This window comes from Mustela lutreola, chromosome 4 (assembly GCF_030435805.1).
Source record: "Mustela lutreola isolate mMusLut2 chromosome 4, mMusLut2.pri, whole genome shotgun sequence".
Taxonomy (NCBI): Eukaryota; Metazoa; Chordata; class Mammalia; order Carnivora; family Mustelidae; genus Mustela; species Mustela lutreola.
The window spans coordinates 83,505,640-83,525,159 of NC_081293.1; the positions used below are offsets into that span (position 1 = coordinate 83,505,640).

At 36.9% G+C, this 19,520-nt stretch overlaps 1 pseudogene; it reads right to left on the bottom strand.

The window, feature by feature from the left end:
- Nucleotides 1–19,520, bottom strand: part of LOC131829041 (phosphatidylinositol 3,4,5-trisphosphate 3-phosphatase and dual-specificity protein phosphatase PTEN-like) — a 66,572-nt pseudogene that overhangs the window by 8,881 nt on the left and 38,171 nt on the right.

The following is a 19,520-nucleotide window of genomic DNA, read 5'->3' on the forward strand; positions in this document are numbered from 1 at the left end:
ATCAGTTCATTTACAATACGAATTCCCCATCTTAGATCTTCAAGAGCTAACGTATCAGAAGTCCAACATCAGTGCAGTTCTGCTGACTTCTAAGACACAAGTCAAGTACTTTCTCTTTGATACAACTGACTGTGTTCTAAAGAAATGACAAGTCAATACCTGGTCAACAAAAATCAGGATTAAACTGTTTTGACATATGCCTACTGACAGAAAATCACACTGCTCATCTTTTACTAATGTTTTAACCCTTTCAGATGTGAAGAGTATAGTAACTATTCCTTTATTTAGGAATATTAGGACAATAATTCAGTAAGAAAACAGCTGCTGACCCCTGACAGCTTTGCAGAAACTACTTCGTTTTCCTCAAGGGTCCCAACCTTTCCCCTGAACCCAAACTCCCAACTCACCAGGTCTCACACTCCTCCCACTCTGTTTCCCTAAGCCTTCCCAACCTCTAGCCCAATACCATATTTACACAGAAGGCTAATTAGTTACTATGCCTGCTGCCTGATGCTCCCAAAAAACCAGATCTAGCTCTCATCTAAGATTCAAACCCACTTTCAAGAACCCACTGAGGATCTTCATATAAACAGCTCACCTTAACCTGACCAAAACATGTTTAAAAACAAAAAACATTCATGTCTCCCAAGTCTCAGTGAGATTCGTTTTCCCTTCTCCCCTCTTTTGGGAATTATTCATATGGCCAGAATCAAAACTGACAAAATATTTAAATATAAAAGGGAAAGGAGATTTGACTGCCTTAGCAAAGCACATCTGGCTCACAAGAAGTCCCGTAACTGGATTCCTTTCCACCACTGGTTCCCCATCGTGCAATCACCACTTCCTACCCAGCCAGACTTAAAACAGAACCTAAGCCTCTTGACCTGTCACTGATGCAACAGCACCTATCAAATCCAGTCTAACATCCCCATTTAGGCTCCTCTGACAGTGGGCCACACATGCCACCCTCCATGCCTCTGGGTCCAGTTCATGTCCTGCTATTGTACTTCAAGTCACACCTGCAGTACTTCCTTCAGTTTTAATGCCAATATAAAAGGTACACTTTCTCTACCATTCAAGGAAGAGCTGGACTTCCTCTGTGAAACCATATGACAACCCCTAAAACTTTTATTTTTCTGAATACACCATTTATAATTTAGACATATAACCTCCCATTCAATTATGTTTACTATTAATACACCTTTATTACATAGTATGAAACCACAGGGCATAAATGGAGAAAATTAGTAAAGATGAAAAGTTTTCAGCAGTCAGTAATTTGAAAGTTTAAATGTAATAGTGGAAAAAGACAAGAACAAAACAAAAATCCATCAGAACGTTGCAGGCAGAGCAGAACTGTCAGGTTTTTGCTAGAGAAGCCAATGAAAAAAATTACACTAGATAGGTGGATTATTGAACTGAATGTTCTCTTTCTCTTATTCTCTCCCTAAAATTAAACCCTCCTTTTGGCCCTTACACCTGATATTTATCCTACAGGAAGAGCAAGAATGTTTTCTTCCTTTTTCCTTCTCCTCTATGAACGTGTTAAGTTCCTGTGTCAGTCACCTCTGGCAGTCTAATGCCTTGCATTTAGAACTTTTTTTTTTATCACAGACTCTATTATTTGTGTTGACGCAGAGTTGACACTCAATGTGCCATTAGTTTCAGGTGTACAACACAGAGATTCCACAGGTTTACACACCATGCTGCGCTCCCCACCAGCAGAGCCACAGCCTGTCTCAACGGAGCACTGCTGTGGTGCTTGGCCTTTGCTGTACAGAGATGACGACAGCCATCAGTTAGGGCTCCCATTGTGCTTTGCTAAGGCAATCAAGTCAGTGAGCCTATATCACACTCTATTAATAAATCTGTGGCCTATAATAAAGGTGTCCAGCTCTAAGAACACAGGAAAGATATGAAGGTGGTAGTACCTGAGAAAGACAAACACTATCAAGAAATTAATTTCCTCAGTACAGGTTAATTTAGAGATAGAAATTTTTTAACTACATAAATATTTTCAAGAAGCAAAACTTAAAACTAAAAACTACAACCACTAACAAATTACAAAACCTCACTGAAATATTATTAGAGGTATTCAAAGAAATACTGTAGTAGTTGCTTATCTACAAACTACAGAACTGCTCTCTAAATAAATGAAACATGTTTCTTAAACATGAAAACATGACTGATCACTGCCAAGGCAGTTACAGAAAAATAGCAGCAACAGTCTGATCTTTTACTGGGCTGGATAATACTTCCACCCACGCATTCTCTCTTGACTAACTGCTTGGGTCTGGGTATTCAGTATTAAGGCTCCTTTCAGTCTAAGAACTCCAGCCAAGACTAGCAGAGAAGCAGACCAGGATCAGGATCACTGAGGGAGGCTCACAGAGGCTAGGGTAAGAGAAATCAATGGGAGGCAGACATCACCGACATGAACTCTGTTTAGTACATACTTAGAAATTTTCAGATTTCGAAATGTCTTCATTTAATTGACAAGCAAACATAAAGACAAGTAGAGTGTGCCTGAGGTTATACAATCTAGCAATGAGAGAGCTAACAAAACTGTCACTGGATCTTGGATTTAATCCCAGGTTGTCTCTAATGCTCCACACACTCTGACTCAACCCTATTCACTCAACATATTTCAGCAGGTCGCCATGTCTTATAATTTCTTCCTTTCCTTTCTATTGTCCCTGTCACCATTACTACCAATGTCTAATCTTCCTAAGATAGGAAGGAACTGGTCCCTGCCCCCACACAGGGAACTAATGAATCCCACTGCTACTCGAATGCTGGATCTCTACTGGGATAGGGTTTTTAGTCATCTGGTCACAGTTTAAGCTGCATTTGGTAGATGCAGCAAAGAGTGTTTCTTTCATAAATACAATTTGGCTTCTAAGGCATTAAAACCCATGGCTGCTGGCCTCCTTAGCCCAATAAGCTGAACAACGGAGCTACTTAGTTTGGATACTTCAGAAATATATTCCCCTACGTACATTTTAAGTGTGGTAAATTTCTTTCTAGATTTCTATGTAAACGTCTAGATATGTCCAGAAAAATGTTCCAGTACATGGAGGGATGAGAATTTAGAGCACTTACTGCAAGTTCCGCCACTGAACATTGGAATCGTTTCAAACATCATCTTGTGAAACAGCAGTGCCACTGGTCTATAATCCAGATGATTCTTTAACAGGTAGCTATAATAATATACATAGCGCCTCTGACTGGGAATAGTTACTCCCTGGTGGACAGAAAATAAAAAAGAAAAGAAAAAGAAAAGCCAAATTCAAAAGAAAAATTCCATTACAGTTATTTTACTAAATTGTTACGATAACTGCGTTGTTACTGGGTTGTATCCACTGAAGACCATATATACATTAGATATTTGACCTTAAATGATTAATATTTAAATCTAGTTCAACAAGAGTAAATCAGAGCAACATCAGTACAAAGGAAATATCAGAATAACCTTTTCCCTTAAAATTATCATAATCCCCTCATTTATTCAATGGTCACCACAATGCTCCAACCCATGAACCCAATAAGATAAGGCCTCAGCACTTCCAAAATACGTGTCAAAGGCACCTGCACTACAGCTGTGCTCCCGAGACGTAGGAAATTTATGGACTTTTATTGAACACACAACTCCTCAAAAGCTTGGTTACTTATTTTTTAGGCCAAAACATATCAGAATCAGCAGAACACATAAAGGCATAGTGCCTTTAAGAGACAGAAATAGCAGCAGAAAAAAATGATGCCCTGAGACCCCCAATAAGAACAGGAATATGTGGCTGGGATAAATGTATGCAAGAATTCTCTAACAGAGGGACTTGGGAAATGTCCTCGAGCCACATGCATCTCTCTGTAGAAGAAACCATGGATATACATAATGTTTGAGAAAATTTAAGTATTACAAATGCTAAATATATATAATTCATGTTCTATTTTTTTAGAAAGTTATCTAAAGAAAGAAATCTAGTGTGTACAGCCATGCAATTCATTAATGCTGCTGAATAAATGAGGGCTGAGGTCTCCTTTCCTAGGATGTATATAACTTCAGGAAAATTCAGGCATTTAACTTAGAAACAGAAGGCAAATAGTAACAGGAAGACGTCTGACAGTTACAAGTGACTTGCAGAAAACTTAGAAGTATATTCAAGAGAAGAAAGAATTTGTAATATTTTCAGGTTATTACTGGCATCTGAATCTCCCCATTTGTTAAACACTCGGGACATAAATGCTTTTCTTCCCTCTAAATAAAGTATAAAGTACATTCATATGAATTTAAAGACAGATACACAGAATGGCAGGTAAACAGGTATTCACTCTAGTATTCTCAGGTTTGTTTCAAAAAATTAGCATGATTTCATTACAATTAAAAAATATATAGAATGTCAAAAAAATGGATAAAAGCCATTTCAAAGAAGGACAAATGACTTAAGATTCTGGCTGCAGTGCAAACACTAGAATTGAAAAGCTAATGGTCAAAATATCAACTCTGATTGGTTTCTTCAGGAAAATGAAGACAATTAATACCTACCCTGTCTTCACGGGATTCTCATGAGGAGTAAATACTAAGTGTAGTTACACAAAAGCATGCTAAACCTACAAATGTTACACAAATCCTAATTAGCAGTTTTAGAAATCCTATCTACATTTGAAGTATAATTTTGGAAGAACTAGAATTTTGGTTTTCTGTATTAAAGAAACAGTAGCAAAATACTATTACTGTGAAAAGTTCCTATAAAAAACTAATGTTAAAAATCATTATTAATAAAAAGTGTTTAAACTTACAATGGTTTATTGTATTACATTACTTAAATGTTACTTCAGTAAACAACTTATTCATATTTATCAAGATAAGACACAGAATTGCAAAGCAAGGTGGGGGGAATATAGCAGATGGACGATGGCTGGGTAGGAAGGAAGCTTTTTTGAACCATGTGAATTTATGATTTAGTCTAAAAACTAAATAAAATTAAAATCAATGGGAGTGTAGAAGAAGACCAAGCTGTCAAGTTATTTGTTGGGATTCAATGCAATGATAGATGATTTCTTCCTCTTTAGCTTCTTGGTATAAGTTTGTATGAATAATTAAAATGTTTTCAAAGATTTAATTTTTTTTCAAGTAGCAAGTGATTAGCAGCACATGTATAATGCAGCTTTTTATATAGTGAGTTAATAACTCTTACCAAAGGGCAAGGCAAAAGGATAGAGGAAGAACATATGAATCTACTAGATGTCAAACATGGACGAATAATTTGTGTGTTAAATATGAGCTAAACAAAATTACTGACACAATTCAAAGAAAAACACTGAAAGGCACAATTTAACTTAATTAATTCTTTTACTATCAAATTATGCATAATTCAGCTTCTGTAACTTAACTTTGCAATTCCTACCTAGCAGCATGCTCAAATTCAATGCAGTCAGATTAGCAGAAATAATTGAGTTGTAAGGCTCAAATATGTACCAACCATGGGGCATTAGTGTATCCTTCTATCTAGTCACATCTCTCATGGACACAATGCACACTTACTCAAAATTAATTAATGGTACAATGAACCATATTGTAATGTAGATGTTGAAATAAAATGAATACAACGTCCATAGTAAATTGACAATGCAATTTACAACACCTCAAATATATTATTTCCTGAATGCATATGCTGAAAACAATGGTTTACGTGCATGTTTTACCTATAGCATTTTGACTATAAAGATAAATCTCTTAGATTCTTTTAAAATCTAAGAAATGAACATTTTAAAGATCTTCAAAAATTTATTTTACATATATGAAAAGAGGGCTGAACTTCGAAGCTCTTAGAGATTAAAAAATAACTATGTGTTTTTAATATTTCCATTTTCATTTAAATTAACCAAGAACATTTAAATTAACTGGTTTGTAACTATATCCCCAAAGTATCCGCCCTCTACCACCAACGATTCTTCTTTTCTACTCTAAATGTGAAGAAAATTACTTGTATTCTTGACCTTTTTTTCCCAAAGGTAACTTTTAAACATTCTAATCTCAGCTAAAGTTGGCATTCTTCAGGGTTGCCTTTACACCACATTCCTGGCCATCATCGCAAAAGACCACCATTGCTTCTTCGATTCCCTGATGTTCACAGACCTAGAGGAGTGCCTGCAAAGATGTGTCGTGTTCCTCCCAAGGTCTACTGCCTTTACTCAGTCTCACCTATGACTCTGAATCTCTATCATTACATACGTCATTCTTCTGAAACACACTTATTAAACTGAGTGATGATTTCAGCACTCTGTTCAACCCACCTTTCTATCCTGTCCTAGACATCATCCTCAATGAATGTAGCTCCTACTCTACTGGGAACCTTGGGTCACCCAGTGTGGCACTCTCAGAATTCCCTTGTCCCATCTTAAAATTTTCTCATATTATCTGATATTTTATAAAACTGACTGCATGTTTACCTAGATTCCATTTTGGTAAGTGCTCTATTAATTATTCCCTCTCTGGCATTTGTCTTTGTTTCACCTGTCTCCTCCTAATAAACAGCTCGGGTAACCCTTGTCCTGTTATCCAAAGCCATTCATGGGCTAAAAATGTACACTCTCCCCAAATCTTTTATCTTTCTCAAATTGTCACCCTTCTTCTCTATATAAACTCTCAAATGTAAGCCTCTGCCCCTTACCCCATAGGAAACTGTTTTCATAAGGCTGATTTCTTAATGGTCAGTAGTTCTTAAGTGTCACTAACAGTCATTTCCTACTATTTTCTCAGTCCCATCCTATATCATTTTTCATTGCCATTTTGAAAATTCTCTGCCTCTATCCTAGAACACACTCTTGAAAGTTTTGTCCTAACCTTACTGGGTAAGAGAAAACTACCTAACCTCTTTCCCTAAGAGTAAGCCTACCTTGAAAATCTGATCTGAGCGAGCCCCTCTTTGTCAATCCTCTCTGTCTTAGTAGTTCAATTAACATGAACTCCAAAACCTGTGTCTCTCCATACCTGATTCCCAACTCCCAGTCCAGAACTTCTAATACTTAGCTGGGCATTTCTACCTGGAAATTTCAGAAGCACTTTAAACACAACATATCCAAAAACTGAAGCTTTCCTATTTTTGCAGGACCAACCTCTGTTATTTTTATTAATGATATTTACTATTTTCCCCAGTGCTCAAAGCTCAAAACCTCTTCTAATACCACCACTGCTACTATTTATTGAACTGTTACAATGTTCTTTGTATTGTTCTAAGTACTTTCATTAAGTATAATTTAGTACTCATGAAGTGGGTATTATCAGTAACAGCATTTTATAGACGAGGTAAGGTCCCAACTCTTGTAAGTAATGGAACTAAGTTTCACCCTAGTACTCCAGCTCCAGAGTTTACAGTCAATTGCTGATGCTGCCATCTTCTTCCTGCTCGAGTCAAGGAAACAATCTGAGAGGGAGTAGTGATCTACACAGGGCTATAAAAGAGGAATAAGGAAATCCCAGAACTGTAGCAAAGGCCCAGGCCAACTACCCAGCATCTACACACAGTACATACATACAGAGAGACACAGACAGACAGACAGACACACACACACACACACACATACTGTCCATACAACACGGAAAGCACACCAGTGGTTCAGTTCCTTTAGGATACTCTTAGTAGACTTCTACACATCTATTCAGAGTCAAAATCCAGACTTTGTGACATACCTCTCAAAATACCAGTTCTAGCTTTCTGTGGCCATTCTAGTTCCATCACCTCCTGTAATTCTGTAATAGTCAAATGAATACCAGCCTCTGATTGATCTATTCTTCTATTTTTACACCTACTCTTTAATTAACTTTATGAAAGTGTCAGATGAATCACACTAACAATTTAAAATGCTAAATGGTTTCCCAGTGACTATCCAAATAAGAAAACTTATCACAGATTATATAAATCCATTAACAACATAAAAATACAGCCCAACCTCTTTATATATTTCTACCTGGAGATGAGATGTTCTTTGTAGTTGGCCTAATGAATTATCAATCTTGGTTAACTATTATGTAGATGACAAAAAAAGAAAAAAGACAGATCTTATGGGCCATTTTTTATTATACTATTCAATCCATCTACACATCTTATCTTGTACTTTCTTGATCTTCAAGTATACTAAAGATTCCTATTATTGTTGTTTTGCCATCAGTATTTTTCTTCATTTCTTTCAGCTTTTCTTACTGTATTTGATGTTATGTTTAGCATGTAAGAGTTCATACCTGCTAACTCTTCATTGTGGAGTGCACCCTGTGTTAATATAAAATGACATTCCTGATCTAGTTTTACATATTCTGTTGTAAATGCACTCTGATAATGATATCCTGTCATCTGCTCTTGAAATTTACATTTGCCTGATGTATCTTTAATGAACCGCTTATTTTTCTAACCTGAGCTGTTTTACGTAAGTCTCTTGTATATAATTAATCCCTTAAAGAATAGAAACTTAGAAGTAGAGATTAAACACAGCTTTCAAACCTAGGATATTATCATGGTACTTCCAGGCCAGAATTCCACCTGGAGACCACAACACAAGCTACGTAATGTTTTGCTCATATTCTGTGCATCAGTACCTTCAGATCATATTCTCTAAGATGAAGTCACAATCTAGATTCCTCAGTCAAAAAAGTAATTTTCTACTTCAGTAAACTTTTCACTGGCACTTTTAAACTCAGAAATAATGTCGTGTTTTAAAATAACAGTGTTTTCTGGAAGCTTGAAAAAGGATGTTTCAGAATGCTCACAAGGTTGTCACAGGAAAGTAACTCAACAAAGGAAGGAATATAGCTCTTTAGGAATGGTTACTATTGCGATGACGCCATGTGGCAGGAGTTTTGTTATGAAGCTAAGTGCTGGGCATTGTACATATGACCCTAATACCACCACACTTTGTAAGACAAACCCTGTCACCTCTATTTCAAGGGTGAGAAAACAGTCCTGGGGCACATGATTATCCTGTTCAAAAAACCTGGACCTGAACCTAAATGTGACTCTGAGCCTAGAACTTCATCTTCCGATGTCCTGGGTTTTACTAAGAGCACACAAAGAAGTCGTGACCTGTTTGAGCACTATTTTTCCCAACTATGAAGAGCCTCCACAAAGTTTAGAGTATCACAGAGCTCCAGCTCCATGGAACTACTTTTGAGTAACCTATCAACAACAGTGCTGCACGAATCACAGATCTCTGCGAATAGTATGAAGCAGACAAGGGGTACAGGTCTCTCTGCACAGCACCCCTTCGCCTTTGGGAAAGCTGTCACTCCCCCTGCAGTCTGATGGAGATGGGATGGGATCTATTCTTCAGCATCAGATACATGTCCCAAGCCTCTCGCCAGAATGTTCAGTTCAGGGATGGGTACATGCCCTAATCCAGGTAAATCAGAACCTAATCTAGGAATATTCACTCAAAGTGTAGCTCTCTTCCTCCTGTAGTTGCTAAAGTAGCCAGGATGTAACACCAGAGTCGCCAGGAGTCGTACCTTGCCATTATTTGCAAGGAGAATGCCTGAAAAGAAAGCACATACAGAGCAAAGGAGAGAGCTGAGAGAAAGATTACCAATACCTATTAAGCATCTAAGTCTAGGCCAGAGCTTTTAAGGTTATGTAAGTCAATATAAAGGTCTCCTTGGGTTTACACTTTTTTTTTTAATTTTTTATTTTTTATAAACATATATTTTTATCCCCAGGGATATAGGTCTGTGAATCACCAGGTTTACACACTTCACAGCACTCACCAAAGCACATACCCTCCCCAATGTCCATAATCCCACCCCCTTCTCCCAAACCCCCTCCCCCCCAGCACTCTTTGAATTGGGCTTCTGTGAGTAGATATTGAGAGAATTCTAATATGTTATAATATAGCTACTTCTTTTTTTCTTTTTTAAGTTTCTATTTCTACTTTGGGGATCAAAATAATACAGAAGTATAATTTGGACAGAAGAACACAGTACTGTAGAAAGAATACTAGATTTGAGGTTAGGAGACAGTTTTGAATAACATTACAAAGACAGATGAAATGACTTAGGAGAGACTGATCTTTACAGATTTATTTGATCATTTATATTAGAACAGGCCTTAACTAAATCATTGCTAAAATCCTTCAAGGTATAAAAACCTTATAATTTTATGAATGTATAGATTGTATGACAGGCTTAAATACCATGTATTAGAGGAACACAGTTTATCCCAAAAGAATTAATATGTTAAAAAAATAAGAATATTGTATTAGGAGTTCTTTTTGTTTTGTTTTTACTGAAAATGAGAACAATTATTTAAGTGAAGGGGGAAACTAGAAAATTTTTTTATGTTATCATATGGAAAAATTTAGTAGCTAGAAAAAAGTAAGCTGACTATACAATCAGGACATAAAAATTCACTCCTCAGAGAAACCAGAAAATTTCCTCTTCATGGGATCACTTAGAATAAAGTTAATACTTATTATTTCTAGAAAGTTTAAGTCTTCATTACAGATAAGCTAATGAACTCATGTACAGAGATCATAATATATATGAATTTTGTCTCTAATAATTGCTTTGAAAGCAAAACAAAAAGAGAAATCAAAAGCTCAAATATTTTTTCCTAAAAGATTAATCAAAGAAAATAAAGATTAATGTGTACTTGGCCTGCCACCATTCTAGAAGGGGGAAAGCAACAGAAAGAGAGAGGAGTAGCAGAAATTCTGGATGGGTTTGTCATGTAACTAAAGTTTGCTTCTGAATTCAGAAATTTGGGGACTCTTTCCAAAATACATACTTACCAGTATTAGTAGGATGCTTTAACACTTATTCATAGCTTACAATAAATGCTGTGAGTTTATTCTCATTCCGATACATAAGTGTTAAGTGCAGACAGTGTGAAGCACAGGACTAGACAGGCACTTGCCCTGGGATTTAACCTGCACCAGGCTCTCCTGGGGGGCGGGGGGGGGGCAGGACAGGGAGCTGCTGAGAGCCTGTTTCACTCATGAAAAAAAAGGACCAAATCTCCAAAGGAATTACTCTTAGGGAAGTGTAACACAGGTTTCTTCTCAATTATTGAATAAAAGAAGGACTCTTCTTTCCATCAAGCAGTTATCCTACTCTGGGAAATACGTTTCTTTAGAGGAGGTATCAGTTGTACTTTGAATTCTCGGCAACACTCAAGCTCCAAGCACCATTTGGGCATCACTAACACAACGGCACACTGTAGGGTCAGCAGGCACCCACCGCTTTGCCATTTAATTTGCACCAAGTCCACTGAGGGAAGCTGAGGGAATGACAACGCTGCACCAGATTAGTTTGAGGAGAGTCCCTGCCAAGTCCACAAATTCTTCACTAAAACATGCCAACTGGGTCTTCTTTCTCCATAACAAAGAGGGGTGGGGGGGGAGGAGAAAAGGGGGAGGGGGGAGGAAGGAGGGAAGAGAAGAAACCATATCCTCCCATATAAACGTCACCAGAACACAACTTCCTTCTTAATGTTTCCCTACAACTGAAATTAAGGATATAGGCAAAGTCACATTAAAGACAATTTTAGTAAAATTAATGCTATATAAGCTGAAAAACTGACAAAATATATGTATCTCCCATAATAATGGTTCACAGTTACAAAAATATGAATCTAAACATTCAACCTAAAAGGAAATACTGGCAAGAAGATAAATTTTTAGCAGGTGTTTCAAGAATAAAACTACTCTGGATAATCAGTTATATTTACTATAAGATACTTACTTCCCTGGAAGAATTCCACAGTTGAATGACAACAGCTTTACCATGTTCAGCTTAGCTCATTTCTCATGATGAAACTATACTTATTAAAGGCTAAAAACAGATTATTTCACTAGCACCCTAACCATTAGGTAAACATCTGATATGTCTGAAAATTGTTAGACAATTAAATTTCAAAGATTTAAAGGAAACCTTCAGCATTATATTTATAAGACTAACAACTTCAAGCTGCCTTTATCTGTACTTAGGTCAGGGGCCACCAAATTCCTAGGCATCAGTAAAAAAGGGTATAAACTGAGGAGCCTTGTCAAAATAGGCCCATTTGGGGACAGCTTGTCCCCATAGAGATTAATTCTGAACAGCCGCAAAATTCTTTCGCAGTTCCAGGATTCAACAACGTTCAGGGTACTCAAATTTTACTCTAAAGGCTATCATTAACTGTTCGAATCATCTTAATCAAAGCACTTCACCTATCTGGGCCTCCGTTTTATCATTTAAAGTAAGAAAAATTCCTGCCAAAAAAGGCTCAAAATCTTATGCCCATAATCTTTATCTATTTAATCTAACTTTCTAACACTGTTTCAACATAAAATGCAAATGAAACCGTGCAAATGGAACAGAGCTTCATTATCAGCATCTGCTCGTAAATTTCTTTTTGCCTTTTTAAATATATACAGAAGTAAAGGTAGGAGCACATTTAGGATACTGCTTTAGATGACAGCTGTGACTAATTCATCCAAAAATGGTCTGGGTATATTGATTAATCATGAACTAAAGCACGACAGATCTCAATGATTTATTTTGACTCCAAGATGCTAAAAGTGATCAATTTTGGCCAAATTACTTAACTCTGAATCTCGATATAATGTATGAGCTAAGCATAACAATTTTACTGAGGATACCCTTAACAGTACACACAGAACTCCATTCTGTTAGCCTGTTAACTTCCACCTGGGGGAGATTCAAACCCGTAAGGGAAGAGTGCTGTGTGCCTGAAGCATTTCTGCTGATAATGGAGGGGTGTTCACATTCTACAGTATACTGTATTTTATTTTTATAAACACTTCTCTTGCTATCTTTTCACTCTGACCCCTATTTCACAACACTATCCCTTGGGCCTTGCCAGTTTACTAAGTCTCTCTTCACCTTTACAGAGCAAGAGAACTGACAATATTTTCAGATGGTAAGGAATACAGTATTTTCCCAATGATAAATTAAAACATGTCTTCACTTTTTCATTAAGAGGACTTCTCCTGGATCTAACTTAAACTGTTTAAGCATCCTTGGGTTTTACTTGTATCCCTGAGTATGGTGTGAAAGACTATCCCAAGTGCTCCTTACATGGCTGGTTCTCATGATTATAAGCATTTAGCCAACTCTCACAGAGGGAAGGTATGTGTGTGGGTGAGTGTGTGGAAGAGGGGAAAAGAGAGCACACGTAAAAGCACAGCTTGGTCAGAAAAAGTTAGACTACTACAAGAACCTTTGATTACCCTCTAACTCCAAATCCCGAGTAAAGCACTCTACAAGTCTGCTGGTTGTAATGCCAAACAAACAAAAAAGGTGTAGTTCAATATGGTGAAGACAAATACTTTAGAAATGGTCAAACATGTTTGTAGCTTGCAAAAGAAAAGTTCAGACTGTTGCAGTATCTCTAGCAAACAAATCTGTCCACTCCCAGAAAAACTGAACTCTTTTCCTAAGACTATGAAGCAGGTCATGAGAGGACTGGAAATACCACTTCCCTTCAGTATATGATGACGACTTCTAGGGTTAGCCAGCTACCGGGTTAGCCAGCTACTGGTTTTCATCAAGTACACACGTGGTACACAATCAAAGAATAATACTTATTTTAGAGTACTCTTTGGAAATTTCGGGGGAACATTAACATTTTCAAAATGCCCCCAAAAAACCTTCCCCTCAAGAAATCTCAGTATTTTCTAGGCAGATAGTACACCTTAACACCTGGCAAAACTTCTGGCTTTGTTGCTTGGGGAAAGACAGCACTCTCCACATCACCGTGGCACTCACTGCCTTGTTCCTCACTGTGCATGGGGTACAAGAATCTAGCTCCATCCTGGGAGAAATTCTAGCCATTGATGGGGAAGTAGCCTGCTCTAGCAGTGCCAAGCCTCGAATCACAGCCTGTACAAGAGGGTGTTTCATGAAAAATCTACTGCTATGAAAATTGCCAAATTCAGGAGAGCCAAGACATTCAATCAAGGGCTTCTCAAGAGGTTTTGTCAAGAAATGGGAGCAATTATGAAATGCTTTTCTACCCATAAGTTCACTAGTTTCAGAAGGCAAAATTCTACAGCCAGGATTTTAAATGCAGTCAACTGGATAAAATACAAACTCATTTGCACAGTTTAATTCTTTAACCTTAAAACTAAAAATGTGAAGTCATAATCCTTCCCTTCCTAACATAGCGTTATGCCAGAATCTTGCCAAAAATGATCTCATTATCCAAGGCAAAGAAAATGATGCAACATGAATTTTTCTGGAGAATTTTAGAGAATTCTTAATTTTTTGATACAAGCCTACTTTCATCTGACAAAAGAATCTACAGATTTCATTTGCTCTTTCATTCTTTCATGACATAGCGTTTTAAGCACTTGTTTTCACCAAAAACATAGTCAAAATTGATTGGATATAAAAGATGACAAAGAAGTTGTCAAGTCAAAGACAATGGCATAATTTTAATGTATTATTTATAATCTAAATACTAGCAGCCCTTTCATAAAACTTCCTATTGGCAAAACCAAAGTTTAATTCTGATTAATCTGTAACCATTGAGATTTTGTCATTAACCTCAAAGAGCCACTGCTTTTTCCATTTAAAAAGGGGACACTGGGGCACCTGGGTGGCTCAGTAAGTTAAGCTTCTGCCTCCAGCTCAGGTCATGATCTCAGGGTCCTGGGATCGAGCTCCACATCAGGCTCTCTGCTCAGCAGGAAGCCTGCTTCCCACTTTCTGCCTACTGTGATCTCTCTGTCAAATAAATAAAATCTTAAAAATAAATGAATAAAAAATAAAAGGGGACATAATTCTTATAAAGACTCCTTTTATTTTCCACATTTAAAAAAAACTGTGTAGTTAAAAACTATAAGCAAAATTTTATGTTCATGTATACCATGTACATTTTTAGTGAGAGACTATAGCTTTCATCATATTTCTAGAATATATGTCACATAAATCCTTTAAGAGCCATGAGCTTTGGGCGCCTGGGTGGCTCAGCGGGTTAAAGCCTCTGCCTTCGGCCCAGGTCATGATCCCAGGGTCCTGGGATTGAGCCCCACATTGGGCTCTCTGCTCAGTGCAGAGCCTGCTTCTCTCTCTCTCTCTCTCTCTCTCTCTCTCTCTCTCTCTCTGCCTGCCTCTCTGCCTACTTGTGTTCTCTGTCAAATAAATAAAATCTTTAAAAAAAAAAAAAAGAGCCATGAGCTAAATCTGGTGTTCTGGCTCCATAATACACAGCTCCTCTACTTTTATTTGAAATTCTTTTGATTTGATTTCTTTCCCACAACTACATACAGTGTCTACTGCTCATCAACACTGCTTGCTCTAAACTTCTACCACTACTTTAGCTACTGTACTTTGATTCGACCTGTTTCTCTATTGTTTTCTTTCCATTCAGTCTCTTTCCCCTGTGCTGCCCTGGACTTACTCACTTAAGTGTAGAACAATTTACCTTTTATATTTTTAATCAGTAACAGCAACTATTTACCTCTAGATGATGAAAAAAATGAACCAAAGTAAACATCTCAGGCCTTCCACTCAAGAATTCACTCCACTACTATCATCTCAGGACATACACAACTTCTAAAGAAATGTAAGGCAATCTACTATAATGAATATTTACTAAAATCAAGCACTAACATGAGATTCAGTTTTATAAACTATCACCAATACACAACAATCTAGCATCTCTAGAAGTAATTTTTAAAAATCACAAAGATAAATAAAACAAGAAATGAAGAAGGAGAAAAGGAGGCAGGAATCAATGCAATCACCAGCTAAAATAATAGAAGTGATCATGTTTCTGTTTTGAAGTTGAATTAAAAAGAAATCAGCTTAGGGGCGCCTGGATGGCTCAGTCAGTTAAACGTCTGACTCCTGACCTCAGTTCAGATCTTGATCTCAGGGTCACGAGCTCAAAGCCCACACTAAAAATTAAAGGAAGGCAGGCAGGCAAGCAACTTAAACTGGAAGAGAACCTTCCTGATTGTAAATGTTATTAAAACTAGAATAAATTTCTTCATAAAGTTGTAATGTCTCCCTCAAGAGAGTTCTTTGTCTAGGTGAGTTTCTCCCTCTATCTGGAGCGGTTTGGGTTTTTCCTTCTCAGAGACAGAGAAATGTACAAAATCTCTCTGTAAGAAACATAAACATATTTTGTCACATTTACCATCCAAAGAAATGAATCTCTTAGAAATTATTATGAAACTTCTCCTGACTTTATGTTCTCCCCTCAAACATATTACATAGATTAAGTTTGTCCGTGAATTTCAACATCGTCTTTATTAGCCTTCTGAATAACAGAAGAACCTTTGACTAATCTTAATTATAACTATATTCGTGAATATTCATATCAAAGAATAATTTTCATGTACTTATAAAGTATCATACTTTAGTAGGAAATGGCATCCAAGTTATTACCCAAAGACATCTTACTCTCAAGCAAGGTTCAGAAATATCAAGCTTACTTTTGTTCAACGTACTGCTTCTTTAAATGCTCTGCCAGGATTTTATAAGACCAAATATGCCATGCAGTTAATGCATAAGATTTACTAGCATGATATGAAAATGCCAGCATGAAGAGAAAAATTGAGAGATTCAGTCATTTGCTCATACAACAGTTACGGTAGAAGGGTTACCAACCATCTTTTTAAAAAGCTGTTTTCTAATAAATGCTCAGATCAAGGAAGAAGAAAGAAAAAATCATCAAATATAACTTACCTTTTTGTCTCTGGTCCTTACTTCCCCATAGAAATCTAGGGCCTCTTGTGCCTTTAAAAATTTGCCCCGATGTAATAAATATGCACAAATCATTACACCGGTTCATCCCTTTCCAGCTTTACAGTGAATTGCTGCAACATGATTGTCATCTTCACTTAGCCATTGGTCAAGATCTTCACAAAAGGGTTTGATAAGTTCTAGCTGTGGTGGATTATGGTCTTCAAAAGGATACTGTGCAACTGTGGTAAAAGGATAACCTCAGAATTAGGGGAAAAAAAGTCTTTCCTGAATTGTTTATTAAAGTAGATTAACTTTAGAAATGTTGCATATAAGCTTAATAGATGTTTAAAGGAAAAAGTGAACTCTAGAGAAAAATAATTTGCTGCCTGATAATTTACCAATATTTGAATAGAAACTAGTGTCTCAATTCTTAAACCTACCCACTAGACAGAGGCTGAGCATTATTTTCCCCACTTAATGAAAGAGGAAACTTTGTAATGGAGAGGTAGCAGAAGGCAACATGTCAGAGAGAGAGGCAAACTCAAAATGAAATGTCATGTAGGCAGGTTTCCTGTCAGGGCTCTCAATGCATTTTCTGACAAAAGGAGTCGTAATATTTATAATATTACATCACCACAAAACATATATTCCAGAGAAGATATAAATTACCAATCAATCAACAATGGAAAGGACTGATTTTTATATTTCATATAATAAAAATGCTAAGTGTGTTATTTAAAGATGGTCTTGCAAATGTTAGTGTTATATACTACACGTGATTTTAAAGACATTTACAAAAGAAGCTGAAAAAAACTACTTATAAAAACGTATACAGTTGTAGTAAAGTGTATCTAATGAAGCTTCAGGTCTTTTCACATGAGTTATAAAAACCCAAAGTTTCTCTTTGCTTACAGTCAGAGGGGTTTTGTTGTTGTGTTTTTTAAGTTGCTCAGAAACAGGAGTTCAACTATATCACTATTAAATTTTTTCTTACTGGTCCCTGCCTCAGCAGTTCCATTCTACTAAAACCCTTACAAATCCTGACTGACATCTAATGTACATAATGGTCCTCTGTGTCATCTGAATATGTGAGAAGTATGCCTTCTATCTTCAGTCACATCATCACTAATATGGAACCGGATTCAGTGTGTCAGGTGAGTGGTCCTGGGAGACGACAATGACCATTACAGGGAGTCGCTGGGATGCTTTCACCTGGGCCTCAGCATTCCATCTTCATCTCCCCACGGGCACACAAAACAGCCAGGAAACTGTTAAACGTCTATTTAAAGCTAGATAAACGTTGACTAAAACACGCTTTGCCTAGTAAGCAGTAGCTTAAATTCACGAAAAAGGAAAAATTCTTAGTGGATCTGTACTGGCTCTCACCACTAGCACTTCTGAATTCTCAAACCAGCTGTTTGAACATCCGATCTAGACTGTCAGAAGGGATCCACCGCAAACACATCAACATGGAGCGCATGGACTCCACCCTCTCTTTCTATCATGGCAGCATCTGCCAAGCTTCTTCACTCTCCAGGTCTCTCATGGCTCAAGGGGTTCCACAAACAATGAGGGAAGGTTTTTGTGGGACCTCAGAAAAATTCACTACACCTGGAGAAGAACTCATTTAAAGCAGCTCCTGCTCCCACTTGTCAGGCTCCTCTTATCCACATTTGTCATAAGCTTTTGCCCCCTTGAGGTCACGGCTCCACGGAGTTACTCTGTTGTCTGCTTTGCTCTTCCTATAATCCTTTACTATTAGACCAAATGCCTCCAACAGTAGATATAACCCTTTCTTTATTTTATGGTTTGTCTAGAAACTTTTCCTAATTCTTACAGTCAACCCTGCATTTTAGTATTCCTACTAGTACTGGCAGGTTTATATGGTAACTGTTCCCTAAAACACAAAAGTAAAATTAAATTTTTCCAAATTGTCTAAGACCATCTTTAAGATAAATATTTACATCACTTAATAATTGAGCTTATTAACTACTGCTATGACAAGAAGATTTGGTCTATTGGTTTTAAGTTATATAACAGAAATACATTACGTGGCAGTTAATACCTACCTCTACAGTTAAATTTGGCGGTATCATAATGTCTTTCAGCACACCTAAAAGAAAAGTTTAAATGTGATCTAAAGTTATCTTTTGCACTGAAAAAAAAAAAAAAGTACAGTAACACACATTTCCTGAACTTGTATACTGTACCAGGCATCATGTTGTTTTGTATTAACTACTTCTTTCAATCCTAACAATTCTATGAAGTAGGTAGTGTCATTATCCCCATTTTACCATTAAGAAAACTGATCTTAGGTGTTATGCACTTAGGGCTTCCATTACTTGCTCACAAAACCTGTGATGCCGCTCAGGCACACACCTCCCACCCAGCTGCACGTGTCCCCTTAAACTTCCTGCATGCTGAGGGAGTATATGCTTTACTTCACCAAGTGTGTACAAACACCTAATGAGCCACAGTACTGTCTTTACCCCAGAGTTGAGCATACATCGTTTTCTTGAAGTACTATTTAAAAAGATAAATTTTTAAAATAGTAAAATTATAAGGGCAAAGAAATTAAAAAAAAAAGTGAATGACACTAATCTACTCAAAAACTACACTTACTAAAAAATTGTTAAGGCAGACTTTTCTAACAAAGGTAATCTTGTCAAAAATCTCTCAGTTATGAGTTTTAATTAAAGTCTCAGAGTAATGAAGGAATAAGAAGTAAAATAAATACAGAGTAGTAAAATGTTAAATCTATATTACTTAGAGCATACTAAAATTGGTCTCTTTAATAGTAGTGACATGTTTGTCATCATGCACTGGTTTACTCATGGTT